General features: G+C 48.8%; 1 protein-coding gene across 2 annotated transcripts in view; it reads left to right on the forward strand.

Annotated features, from left to right (window-relative positions):
- The window catches only part of JAZF1 (JAZF zinc finger 1), a 315,518-nt gene that overhangs the window by 292,705 nt on the left and 10,439 nt on the right, over positions 1-12,374 (forward strand). The gene's annotated exons all lie outside the window — the stretch shown is intronic.

Genomic DNA, 12,374 nt, shown 5'->3' on the forward strand with positions numbered 1-12,374 from the left:
GGCCGCACCCATATCACCAGCTGCTCCGCTCCCGCAGTCTCCAGAGTTCATGGTTTGTTTTGTTTTTTAAGATTTTATTTATTTATTTGAGAGAGAGAGCACAAGCAGGGGTGAGGGGCAGAGGGAGAAGCAGGCTCCCCACCGAGCAGGGAGCCCGATGCGGGGCTCGATCCCAGGACCCTGGGATCATGACGTGAGCTGAAGGCAGACGCTTAACAACTGAGCCACCCAGGCGCCCCTCAGAGTTGATGTTTTTCAAAAGCAGGGCATTCCCCCAGTGGAGGAGTGGTAGCGAGCCATCAGGGTGCCCACATCCTCACTGCACACAGTACAATCCTAAATCAACATTTTCCCCCCCGACAGCATTAGAAATCAGTATGTTAATCCATTGTACTGGAAATGTAAGCTACAACCAAACATTTTTGTCTGTGCATTTTCGGCAGACGACTGTAACCAGATGATTTCTTGTTAGGCTTTGTCTATCCCTGGTCATTTCTTTCAAGTCTAGACAATTTTAAATTACTGATTAAAATAATAATTCCAGCTAGTGCTAATAGAGTACACAACTATACGCCAGAAATTTTTCCAATCACCTTCTCCATGCTAAATCGTACAGTCTTCTCAGTAACCCTATGAGGGCAGCTCTCGTGTTACTGTGGTTTTACTGATGACAAAACGGAGGTAGAAAGAGGTGAAATCACTGGTCGGAGGCCAATAATGGCAGGTCCAGAATCCTCATGCAGGCAGCCTGCTCCCAAGCCCCCGAATGACCCGCCTTCCCACACAGCATCTGGCCAGGGTTCAGATGTAATTGTCCTGATCAGGTTTAACCGAAGGATGAAGCTTCTCTGTGTATCTCGCAGGCTGTGATCCCTGATCACATGATTCCTTTCGTTTTATCATATCCAAATCGTACTGTGTTTTAAATAAGCATAATCACGAAGCACAAGATGTATAGTACATACACATACCTGTGTGCATTTGTGTATCACGTAGTGAATGTCCTTCCGGTGCGGGGGCCTCTGCTGTGGATTTCCCTCATTCCACGAAGATTAGCAGAGGCCTGCTCAGGCCGGGAATGCTCGGTGCTGGGGATGCTGCAAGGAACAGGGAGAAGTTCCCCAGTGATGGTGATTTCCCAGTGAGCGCATCAGAGTGATAGGGAAGACGGAGCTGCCAGCTACCCTTGGAAACACCAAGACCTGCCCTTTCTGAGTTCTGCACCTCCCTCCTGGTTCTGGGCAGCTCTGATTCTCTGGGTCTGGCCCAAAGCATTGGCTCCAGAAGGCCTGCTCGCCCCTCAAAGACACGGTGCTTACCGGCTTGGCTACAGGATTAGAAACTGAGAACCCATGCTCTTCGGCACCTTGATGGCAGAGCGGGCAGAGGCCAGGGTGCCGTGCATGACCCTTCTTAATTCAGCACAAGGTCTGGGAATGACTTGGGCCTTTCTTTAGAACCAGATTCACCTATTCTGAAAACAAAGATTGTCCTTGAGAATATTCAAAAAGATGGTGGTGGGACATGGTCTTAAAGGATACCTGAATCAGTGGAGAACTGTCCTCATACTTTCTATCCACGGCATACATCTCTCACTTTCACATTTCACCTGTCACCCGTTGGCTCCCGTCTGTGTGTGCCCTCCTGATGGTCCAGAGGTCAGTTTGCCAAGAGCCCACCTTCTCGAGGAGAGTGTAGGTTCTTGCCAGCTGACGTAAGACCTCGTTGATCGTCGCCAAAAATGGCCTTTCTTTTAGTCTGTTTTACATCCTATTTAAATGTTGGTTAAAATTGGTGATTTTCTCATCTGGATGAAATGGTTCTTTTAGTTAGAAGTTCTGGAAACCAAGATGCTAATGGTCAAAAATGGCCTGAAGCGTTTTTGCTATGACACGTAGGGAGAAATATTTTATTTACATTGAGACACACACCTGAAACAGACGTTTTATGAACACATCTTTACACTCTGATACTTTCTCTTCCATTCTATCCTTATTTGTTTAATTACCCCACCAAATTGATTTTACAACCCGCTTGTGGATCACAGTCTGCAGTTTGAAAACACTAGGACTCTGCATTGGAAGTAGGTCTCAAGAGTTGCCTATTGCCACAGGAAACTTTTATGTTAAATGGCCATGAATCCAGCAGCCACCAGAAGACTAAGAGAAAAGACATCATTTTGTTTTCCCCCAAGGTGAAAGAGTAGAACTCCTAAATGGGGACGAGAAATGGAAGGGGGTGGATACTGCTGAAATCTGTGCTGTACTGAGCAGACGTCATTTCTTTTTTTTTTTTTTCTGCAGTTGACACACAGTGTTACGTTTGTTTCGGGTATACGAGAAGTCATTTCTTATTGCTCACTTTTCCTGAAAAATCGCCAAGAGCTGGGGACAAGAAAGGGGATGGTATTTTTTTGTTTTGTTTTGGGGGCAGTTTCTTTCTTCTCCAACCAAGATGAAGAGCTGGGAGATGGGGTACCCAGCCCATCAACAGTGCCCAGCGGGAGCTCTAAATTGGCAAGAGGACCCTTTCCGGGTGGCGTGGGGGAGTATGGGAATGATGGAAATCAGAGCTAGGAACAAGTAGGTCACAAGAAAGTACAGAACGCTTCTCTGAAGTCTCAAAGAGAAGAAAAGGATCAAGAGACATAACAATGAAGGATTAATGAGAAAGGGGCCAGTTTTTCTATGTGTTTCTTTTCATCTTTTTCTGAGAACGTGCCTATTCAAATACAGACTTGCTTGCTCTTGCCTCATGGAATGGCTTTAAAATCTGAATTTCCAATTTTTAGAAGATGCTGATTGCTACAGCCTTGATCGTGACCTCAAATTAAGGCACAGCCCATGGAGTTAGAGCGACATCCTCCCCACTCCCCTGATGGAGGATGAAGGAGCCGGGGAGGTGGGGGGGGTGGGGGGTGGTCACCACCTGCTCCGCACACACCTTAGCCCTCGCCCTGCTGGCGGTGGTCCGGCGGCAGGTAGGACTGTGCCCTCCTGGTGGAGTCTGCTCTGTTTACAACACTGGCAGGTTTTTGGCGGGGGGGCGGGGGGGGGTGGGGGGAGGCAGCCTAAGCATTTCTCCAGGGCTCCCCTTTTTGTCAGTGTCCTGGTGGGAAGTGTGGCTACCTGTAACCCTTCCGACTTTGTCAAAAAACACAGAGCGGGGCGCCTGGCTGGCTCAGTCAGCGGAGCGTGTGACTCTTGATCTCGGGGTCATAAATCCGAGCCCCACGTTGTGTGTAGCGATTACTTAAAAATAAAATCTTTAAAAAAAAAAAAACAACACAGAGGCAGGTGACAGGGAATTGGATTTGTGCATCTCATTTGCCATTAAGCGGGGGAACCTGCATCTCAGATCCCTAATTACTTTGTATCTTCGCTTTGCCCCCACGCTTGAGTTTCTCCCTCCACACACCCTCCTCCACCCCAAGTGACATCAGCAGGCAGTTGGGCAGCATGGCTCGGCTGTCGGAAGGCCTGACGTCGTTGCCCTTGCCTTTCCTTCAGCAAATGTATATTGAGTGCCTACTGCGGGCCAGGCACTTTTAAGGACTCCAGCAATTCAGTGATGTGGAGTTTGCTTCCTGGTGAGGAAGAAAGCTTACAAAGACAAGAACAAGATCATTTAGAAAGTTGGATATGCTGTGAGAAAGGCACGCAGTGGGGAGGACATGGTGCCTATAGAAGTAGTCTGGTGATCAGGGCTGGCCTCTTGGAGGTGGTGACATTTGAGCTGAGTTTGGGATGAATTCAAGTGAGCAGCGCAGTATACTGGTTAGGAACGCAGCCTCCCGATCCAGGTGGCCAGGGTGGAACCCTGGCTCCACCATGGAGAAGCTTTGCAGCCTCAGACCAGGCAGTCTGCCTCTCCGAGCCTCTGTTTTATGTCAAGTGAAGATAATCCTATTAGCAGCGTCTCAGTGTTGTTGCGAGGTTTACATGAGTTAATGGCACGTGGGGAGCCCCAGGTAAGTGTTAGCTGCCCTTGTGACGATGAGGATGGGGAAGTGGACACATAGGCTCTGGAAATGTGCTGATTAACTCCTAGGACAACAAAAATGTGGTCACAGCTCACTGAGTGGGCCAATGTGGTGATAATGCAAACATTGAACAGCGATGAAACTGAGTGTCGTAGTGCAATTCTCCAAGGAGAAGGGGAAGTGCAGAGCAGACTTGGATGAGTATAAAAGACCAAAAAGGGGCGCCTGGGTGGCTCAGTTGGTTAAGCAACTGCCTTCGGCTCAGGTCATGATCCTGGAGTCCCGGGATCGAGTCCCGCATCGGGCTCCCTGCTCAGCGAGGAGCCTGCTTCTCCCTCTGACCCTCCCCCCTCTCATGTACTCTCTCTCATTCTCGCTCTCTCGAATAAATAAATAAATCTTTAAAAAAAAAAAGACCAAAAAGCTTTTTTTTTTTTTTTTTTTTTTTTTAAGATTTTACCTTTTTAAGTAATCTCTTTACCCAACGTGGGACTCCAACCCACAACCCCGAGATCAAGAGTTGCATGCTCCACTGACTGAACCAACCAGGCACCCCAAGGACCAAAATTCTTATCATGCATAGTCAGTAGGGATCCAAAACAGAACATCAAAAAGGAGTGGTAAACTCGTGCTGTTTAGAAGCCATGAGGCGAATCCCAGGTAGAGAGATGTAAGCGTGGGGAGCAGGGAGGAGGGGGGCAGAGGGAGGATGAGACAGAGGACCCCTCTTTTTCATTGTCAGCCATGAAGAACTATCCAGCTAACTTTTTACTGTGTGCAACGATAACTTTGATCAAAGAGAAGAAAATGTAAATTAATAACAGAGAAAACACTGTAAAGTCAGGGGACCACCTGAAAGGGCTTTCAGCGGCCAAGTTGTAGTCATTTGAGCATCAAGGAATATGATGATGACTGGTAATTAATTGAATCTGTGAAATGAGTCCAAAATGATACTGCACGTGGAGAAGGTAATGTAAAGTGTGTCCAGAAGTAGTTGTAATAGAAGAACGGTGGAAATAACAGGACGTGTTTCTGTTTCTCACCTCTCCCTGGGGTGCGTTGGCGTAGGTGGCATTGTGTTCTGTAAAGTGGACTTCTTTTTCTCCACCTCTGTCAGCAGATTGGCAGGGAGTTAGGAGTAAGCCCCGAAGTTGCAGGGAAAGTAGGAACTGGGGTGAGCATAGGCGAGACCAGCTAGCAGCCTGTCACAAACGGCGGGAAGGGGGTCTGCGCCAGGGAGGGTTGCAAGATGCAGGGAAGAGCCATGTGGCTTGGGAGGGAATCCTTTTCCCCAGGAGATGCTATCTCCAGTGGCCCTAGTGATTATATTGAAGACATGATGGGGCAAGAAAGACACAGGCTTTAAAAATCCTGTCTATTGAGCAGGTGAAGCTTGAGTGAAGATCCCAGGCGTCCAGCCCAGGAAATGCAGGCTCACTCTTGAACCTGACCGAGCGTCAGTGGGTCAGTAACTCAGAACCCCTCCCTTCCACTGGCCAAAATCAGCTCCTGTTTTTGTAGGTCTTGCCAGGTTCTGGTAATCCCAGGAAGGTCAAAGATAAGGATGAAAATCATGAAAAATGATTAAATATAGGTTTTACAGTCATTGCGATCATTTGAGGTTAAATGTAGGTTTTATAGTCGTTGCGATCATTTGTCTGATTTATCGGTCTTTAAGGTATTTTAAAGCTTAACTACTTAAATGGTAGAGTCAGCACAATTTTGTTGAAATGTGTGGAATTTGACCAGGTTTGTAATTAATACTTAAATGTATAAGAGTATTATATTTTTAAAAATTATATTTTTGGGAGTGCCTGGCCAGCTCAGTTGGTAGAGCATGCATCTCTTGACCTTGAGGTCATGAGTTCAAGCCTCACCTTGAGCACAGAGCTTACATTAAAAAAATTTTTTTATTTACTTAATAGTATTTGGATATTTAGAAATATTTGTTAAATAGGCTTATAGATGTAAAATTTAGCACTAAACAAAATACAAATATTTAAGTTTTCTTATTTAAAAAAAAAAAGTCCTTCAGATATTAAAGTTCCAAACAAGTATGATATGGAATAAGGTCATGATCAGGCAGTGGGTTACTCCTTGGTATGGGAAGCCACTAGAGAGTTTTAAGCAGGCAGGTAATAGAATTTATTCACTTTTTCTAAGACTGTAGACGGTCAAGAGTACAAACTGTGTAATCTTGGGTCCCCTTCTACTACTAAAACCCATGAAGTCTGTTCCCCATTAATTCATTCAACAGATGCGTGTCGTTGGCTCCTTAAGTGCAAGCACCGCCCTGGGCACATTATCAAAGATAACGACCGTACGCCTCCAAATAAGTTAGAAATGAGTCCTATGAGGGAAAGGGTACTTCTGGCTAGGAGAGCCAGGACCAGTTCCGTAGTTCGGGAGCAGATGAGGGAGGGTGCCATTCCAGGAGCGAGCTGAGGCCAGGAGCAAGGAGGTCAAGCATTTTCAAGGCTGGGCACGTGGTCCCTGGAACCATTAGCATGTCTTCCATCAAAATCGTAATGTTGCCAATTCATTTCGACTGTTGCTGCTGCAGCTCCTATAAAGTGGGTCAGTACCAATTAAAGCTAATTTATAATGATAAATCTGTAAGGCAGAGAGGCAACTCTTAGCTAATGTATTTGCCAGAATTTGACACCCCAGGAGAGTTTTTAATTTGCTGTCACTGCAGTTATCACTTTTGCATGAATATTAATGATCTGCATTATAGGAAAAATCTGGTGTGTTGGGTTTCTGGAAAAGGTTGACTTATTTTTATCTATCTGTATGTCAGTGTTTTATGTTTATGAATACAAGGAATGAGACTACTAGAGGGGCTGAAATGGAGAGCAGGCCACGTGCACAGAGTAACGGGGTGAACACAGGGCAGGTGAGCAGGTGGACAGGATTTGAAGGGGCTCCTGGGGCGAGTGACATGAGCTTGGCAGAGGCTCTCAGCAGGGCTCCCGGGCGGTGATGTGGGTGCAGGGGGGCGACTCTGCAAGTCTGTGTGTACAGAGGCTCTCGACCACCTTGTGTTTTCACGTGATTCATGAGACCAGCTCGGGCTTTTTCTTCCTTTGCTGACAACCAGTAGGCTTCTTCTGGCAATCCTGCAGAACGTAATTGTCTTCTCATGAAATCCTGTCTGCCAGGTTGTGCTCATTTCCCGAGCGGAGCCGCCGAGAGGGGCTCTGGGGGCTGCGTGTCTGAGCTGCTGTCCTGCCCAGCTCAGCCCCACGTGGGGACAGTGCAGCTGGGGACGGGGACGATGGAAAACTCCGCCCGAGGGACAGGAGTGGCGGCCAGTGTCTGTGTGGGACAGTGCACGGTGAAATTACATTTCCTTACAGAAACTCTGACATTGCTGTATGTTATTTTAAAGTTCATAATGTCTAAGATGGAGAAGAGCCTGATAAAACAGCTCCTGTAGCTCTTCTTTGGAAGACTGGACCGTGGCCCCCCAGGAGGGCCGGGTCCCGCCACTGCGTGTCCGAGACACAGCCCACCGCTCCCCGCAGGCCCCCGTGTCATGGGACTTACCCCACACGATGTGTCCCTTTTTCCTCCTCTTCTGGATTCCCAGGGTCACATCTTGGTGTCCCTCATACGGCCGATACTCAGTGTGAAGACAAGGAGCACAGGCTTTGGGACCGAATCGCCAAGTCCCAGTGCAGCCAAGTCCCTGTGTCTAGCCGGGCGGCCTTCAGCACACCCCTCATCTCCCGGAGCCCCGAAGCCCGGCTCTGCGCTCTGTTGAAGCAGAAACAAAGGTGGTCGCGGTTGGGGGGTGGGGAGCGCCCACCCTGGAGGGCAGAGGTGGCTCCCAACTCTTTCCGGGTCCAGAACAGCACGTGTAAAACACAACTTGCTCCTTCTTAGCTACGGTTCTCATTAAGAAATTCAAGCAAGGGGCGCCTGGGTGGCTCAGTCGTTAAGCGTCTGCCTTCGGCTCAGGTCATGATCCCAGGGTCCTGGGATCGAGCCCCGCGTCGGGCTCCCTGCTCCGCGGGGAGCCTGCTTCTCCCTCTGTCTCTGCCCCCCACCCCTGCTCATGCTCTCTCTGTCTCTCAAATAAATAAATAAATAAAATCTTAAAAAGAAATACAAGTAAACACAGGGGTTCGGGTATACAGGAAGTGTCAGAATTGGGGGAGCAAATGACTTAGAAGGAGGCTAAGCAAAAGCAGGCAGCGTTCTTGTGTCATCAGTACCTTCCTAAAACCTTCTCATTTGTGCCCTGAAACGAACAGGCCGCTTGGGAGAGCTCGTGTTGGGACAGCCCTCATGGCCACGGAGACTCGCAGCTGGAGCATCAGCAAAAACAGTGACCGTCTCAACAACGAGGCTGCTTGGGCCAAGCTCCACCTGTGGGCCCAGCAGCCCAGCCTGTCCTTTGTCTCCTCCGTTTCCGGGCCCTGTTGAGGTGCAGATCTGGGAGGGTGTCTCTCTTCTAATAGAGAGCAGCAGGTTTGTCAAGTAGAGAAATCTGATCAGGCCGACCGATGTGTGTTTCAGAATGCAGGGGCCATGTCTCCGCGCCGTCCACTTCCCAGGTGGCACGGCCCAGCACACGGGGGCCACTGCTGGAAGCCACGAAACCCGCCAGCAGTTTTCATCTCTTTTTCGTAATTAAGTCTGTAGGCATTCTCTTTAGTTGTGAGGAAGCCTTCCTCTGGGCCCTTCGAAACGGTAAGTGTGGGGAGGGGGTGAAGGCACATAGCAGGTGTTTTTCTGTTCTGTGACTGAGCGCCGCGTCCCTTTCAGTGGGGCCCTTGCGGGATCCGGGGCTGCCTTGATGAGGGGGCGGGGGGAGAAGAAGGGAGGAAGACGTTTAAAGAGCGTGACCTTTTCCTGCCTGGAGTCCTGAGGCAGGGAGCCAGAGAGCCCTGAGAAGGGAGGCCCCCTGCATCGACCACTATGGACCAGCCGCACGCGGGGTTCGGTGGCCCGGGAGTCCCTTCTCGTGTCGGAATTCGGATTCCACGGCCCAGCATTCCTCAGCAGAGCTTTCTGAGAGGGCGGCCTTGCAGGACACCTACCTGCTCTGGGCCCCAGAGGGGCTGATTCCTCCTGTGACTCACACACTCCAAAATCCTCTCCCCCCCATTCCCTGCCCCAGTTACAACGATAGGTAGGCTGTTGGTTTGGCTTTGCTTTTTTTTTTTTAACCCCCTCTTTTACACCAAGGAAATACTTTTAAACTTTTTTCTGTTTAGAAAATTATGCAGAAAATTAACATTGATGGATTCTGGGTGGTGGCGGCTCAGAACAAGAAACTCGTCTCGTTTCCTTGTCATCCCTCTGCCTGCTGGCTTGGGGCCCGGCTCCTTCTGTAGGCTGATAGGAGAGCGGTTAGATGCTGCCTCAGAGATGACCCGCACCACCCGTGGCCAGTGTTGGATGCGTTTGCTGTGTGAATGAATGCGAGTCACCTCCTGCTCCCCTAGGGGAGTCTGAAGCCTCATTTCAAGCCGCTGGCTGTGATGTGTCCCATTGGACCCCTCCAGCCGGCCTCGAGGGCATTGGGCCCCACAGTGGGCACAGAGAAAGGAGACATGAGACCTTTACACTTCATAAAATACCCATTAGAACTATTAATACATTTACTTATTAAATTCTTTTATCCTCATCCTTTTATTTGCCTGTTTTGTACAGTTACATATTAGTGTACACATGCCGTTTACAATAACCACGTTCATACTCAGTTTTATACTGGGATGTAGGATCAGATTGTTGGGAGGCCACTGCTGGGGGACCGGCCTTGCTCCATCCTGCTTTCCCCGCAGTGGGCGGGAACATTCTAGCAAAGGTCTGGAAACTACCAGGACTTCATGTATTCTGAAGTTAGTCTTGAAACTCGCAGATGAAGCAGACAGGGCAAATGGTCCAGGTTGGGGTTTACTGTTCTCCTTGGTAAGATATGAAGAAACGAATAAAGCGAAGCAGAGAGAGGACTGGCCCAGATGTTTTTGTAACTGCAGACGTAACTTCAGTTTCGGCTGAGCTCTTCCTAGAGCTCCACGATGTTTGAAAGCCGACGAAGAGCGGTTGTCGGCAGATGTTGTCTGCAGGCCCCCCCGGGCCAGTTTTGCAGATGTGAGCACCACGCGGCTGCCGTTGTGTTTGGAGAACAGCGCGGCCTGTCTCCACCTGCAGTGGGCTCTCTGGCCGCGGAGTGAAAGGCAGCGGCTGAGGGGCAGGCCTGGCCTCACACCTGCTCCCGGCTCTGTGTGATGACAGGCTGGCGGGGGGGGGTACGGTTAAGAGTGTGTGGAGCCCCTCCACACACTCTTCTGCTTGAAGGAAGTGAGTCCCCCCAAGAGCAAGGGAACAGTGGGTGAAAAAAGGAAACTGCTCTTGTGACCTTTTACTCGTTTATATACCAGATACTCCTTTAATGCTTCCCAGCCAGGCATTGTTCTCAGTATATTGCTTTAAAAATAGGAACTCAGTTATTCTTCACCACGATCTTAAGCGCTGGTTAGTAGTATTGGCCCATTTCACAGATGAGGAGTCTAAAGACCAGAGAGGTGGCATCATTTGCCTGGGGGGTCACACAGCTGGTCAGTGGCAGAGTAGGGCCACACTGCACCTGTCTTGATACGAAGTCCCACTTGTATTTCTTCTAGTGGAGATTCTCATATCTTTCAGAATTATGTTAGTTTTTGTTTCGTTTCACAAGAGGCCTTTCTAAAAAATATATGTAATATGTACATGTAATGTTATTATAAAAATGGTGTTACGCTGTTTTCCATTTTTTGAGCACTTACTGTGGGCAGGTCCTCCTGTGCCAGATGTTCTCTAGACGTGAATTCTAATCCTTAAGCTGCAAGGAAGAGATTTGTGCCCATTTCATAGAAGGGAAAGTGGATGACAGGAGCTGGTCACTCAGCAGACATGCCCAGCCAAGATAGGAACCCAGGTCTGCACACAGCTCTTTGTTATAAGACAATTAAGTATAAACAGGTCCTTCTTGATCCCCCACCCAGGGAGATGGTTAGTTTCACAAACACCCAGAGGACCCTGTAGCATAGCAGTGCCTGGAGGGGGGTGGCCCAGTTAGCCAGGGGAAGTGCCATGTTCTGCCCGGCGTCCCCACGCTGGTGATCACTCCCACAGGCGGCCCCCTACCTGCCCCACTGGGGGCTGGATGCCGCATGGTTTCCAGGTGACTGTGTCCACAGCATCAAGCCCTCAGGGTCTGGCTCCTTTTGATCCAGTGGAGTTTTGAAGTTCTATCTTCTGGGCTTCATTAAGCCCTCCCGTGGTCTGAGGCTCCCCCGCCCCCCAGGTGTAAATGTTGCGTGGTTCCTGGTATTCAGGTTCACAAATTAGCCCAATTAGATGGGTAAATTAGTCATTCTACTTTCTGAAGTCCGGCTGGAGGAGCTTTGTGAAATAGCATTTATAGTTTTCTAACAAGCAATTTAAAGGACACCAGCATGTGGCATTTGTTTAAGAGTAAAATGTCCTAAACAATGCCCTACTTAAAAACAGATCGCGAAATTTGCTCACAGACTTAGAAACGTGGCCGAGCACACCCCTGCACCGTCTCATACAAGCCTTTCCAAACGGGGTCTCTTCTTTCGGGAGGCTACAGCCGAACACGACAGAGTTACTGAAACCCACATTTAATTTCCAAAACCTCCTTTTGCCAAATTGTTTTTTTCTGCACCACCCAAGAGTTTCTAAACAGGCTTCAAAACAGACTGCTCTGAATTCCATCTGAGTGGTAGACGGTGAAGAATTAGCAACTCAAAGGAGGCTGCAAGGGCCAGCCTCGGGTTGCTGCTGACATTGACAGCTGGGAAGCAAGACGGGGAAAGCAGTGTCCCCAAAGAGCCAATAGAAAATGCCTAAGCTCTTGAACCTCTCTGGACTCAGTTTCCTTGTGTTCAGGGAAGTGACAGTCCCCCCCCCCCACCCCACCTCACAGGGCCACTGGCCAATTCAGTGAGACAATGCATCGAATGTGCCCGAAACCCAAGAGGCAGTCAGTCAACTTGAGGTCCCTTCCTTCCTTCTTGGGTCCTTTTAAGTGTTCGCTTCAGAGGCCGGCGTCCTTGTGCCTGGCTCAGTTGGCTCTTCAAACAATCTTATTAATGCCTATTAAAATGAAACCCAATAAAAATGCCAATATTTGGTGTTGAAATAATTGATGTAGCAGAGACAGACCACGGAGCACCCAGGCAGGCCCCTGGTGCCGTTTAGCCTCACACCTGGGGGATGAATTTCACAACTGTAATTGCTACCATATAATTCTTATTAATGTTGTGCTATAATTCCTATTTATTCCACGGGGCTTGTAAATGCATTAAGACTTGTCAACATATTATTTTACACTGTTTATGATCTGTAGAATTATGTCCTTCAGGGTTGCATT

The sequence above is a fragment of the Leptonychotes weddellii genome, chromosome 12, assembly GCF_054177405.1.
Source record: "Leptonychotes weddellii isolate Sample4059 chromosome 12, ASM5417740v2, whole genome shotgun sequence".
NCBI lineage: Eukaryota > Metazoa > Chordata > Mammalia > Carnivora > Phocidae > Leptonychotes > Leptonychotes weddellii.